Source organism: Pan troglodytes, chromosome 4, assembly GCF_028858775.2.
Source record: "Pan troglodytes isolate AG18354 chromosome 4, NHGRI_mPanTro3-v2.0_pri, whole genome shotgun sequence".
Classification (NCBI taxonomy): Eukaryota; Metazoa; Chordata; class Mammalia; order Primates; family Hominidae; genus Pan; species Pan troglodytes.
The window spans coordinates 156923203-156924573 of NC_072402.2; the positions used below are offsets into that span (position 1 = coordinate 156923203).

The 1371-nt window shown below is 38.8% G+C and overlaps 1 non-coding gene across 1 annotated transcript; it reads left to right on the top strand.

Moving 5' to 3' along the window:
• Nucleotides 1-284: 284 nt before the first annotated feature.
• LOC112209342 (small nucleolar RNA SNORA68) lies at nt 285-413 on the top strand. The gene has a single exon (XR_002944083.1). It is a non-coding gene; the product is annotated as a small nucleolar RNA SNORA68 (small nucleolar RNA).
• Nucleotides 414-1371: the final 958 nt, after the last annotated feature.

Below are 1371 nucleotides of genomic sequence, written 5' to 3' on the forward strand. Positions count from 1 at the left end.
CAGCCTGGGCAAAAGAGCGAGACTCCGTCTCAAAAAAAAAAAAAAAAAAAAAAAAAAAGAATTAAAATTAAGTTTGTAAATGAGCTCACACATTAATCAAAGGCCCCCTTAAAAGTGACTGTTAAAGTCTTATTTATTCATTAATAGAACAATGTGATTTTTATTTTGAATTTTAAAGCTTAAGGACAAATAGTCTTTTGATCTTATAACCTTAAATGGAATATTAATTTCTAAAAACCAAACTCATCATAAATAATCTTTTCTGGTCATAAAAACTGCCATCACTCATACCTAAACCCAAGAATCACTTTCTTATAGTGATGATTTAAACAGATGCAAACAGCAAGCACATCTTGTCACCTTTGCGGGACTGTGGCTGTGCCCCTCGCAGAAAATTTGGAGGTTCTACATCCCTGGTGGAAAAAAAAAAAAAAGCCTGCCATCATTGACACCAAAACACTCATAATGACAGTACCTACTGTAATGCTTAGAAGTGAAAAAATAACGTGCCATGAAAGAGACTAATTGAAGGGGCTTAATTTAGATCAGGGGTTCAAAGATCTCTCTGGAAAGTGCCTTGTGAGCAGAGACTTCAGAAAGAAAGTTTAACCAAAGGAAAATCAAAAAGAAGAGTGGTCCGGGTGGGATCCTAGAGAGAGCTTAGTATGACAGAGGAATTGAAAGAAGTTGGGAAGTTCAGAGAAGCTGGAACCAAGTAAGTCAGAGGGAGAGTGGCATGGATGGGACAGGAGAGGAAGCTGCAGTCAGATCATGCAGGCCTTTGGAGACCAGTTTAAACCATATGTTATATAAACACAAATATTATACAAATCCCTAAATGTAATGGAAAACCTCTGAGGATTTTAAGCAGATGTCGGGGGTGCTGAGTATGGTTGAATAGCCTGGGTATTGCACAACTCCATGTTGCACCAGTGGCGTAGTTCCTGGTGTGATGCAATATTGCCTCTGGGCAGGTAACACAATCAATTTAGTGTTAAACAATTACTCTGGTTGCTGTAGGGAGAAGAACTGTAGAGGTAAGAGTGGAACCAAGGAGATCATTTAACTAGCTAATGCAGACTCCAATCAAGTAGGCCAACACAGTATTTGTGGTGATAGGGAAAAGTGGACAGACTGTTTTTTTTTTTTTCTATTTCCATGGCAGACAGTAGAAGTCTGGGTAGATTTCTGAATCTGAAAATAACCTGTCTTAAATGGTGCTTGAGAAAAATTAATCGTCCATCCAGAAATGTGCTAGAGCTGATATACAGCAGCTTGTATTGGTTCAGTAGAGACAATGGGGTCCACCTTTCCCCAACTCCTCATTCAGTGACATCAAGTTGATAGCTTGAAATCTGCCTTGGTGGGAGT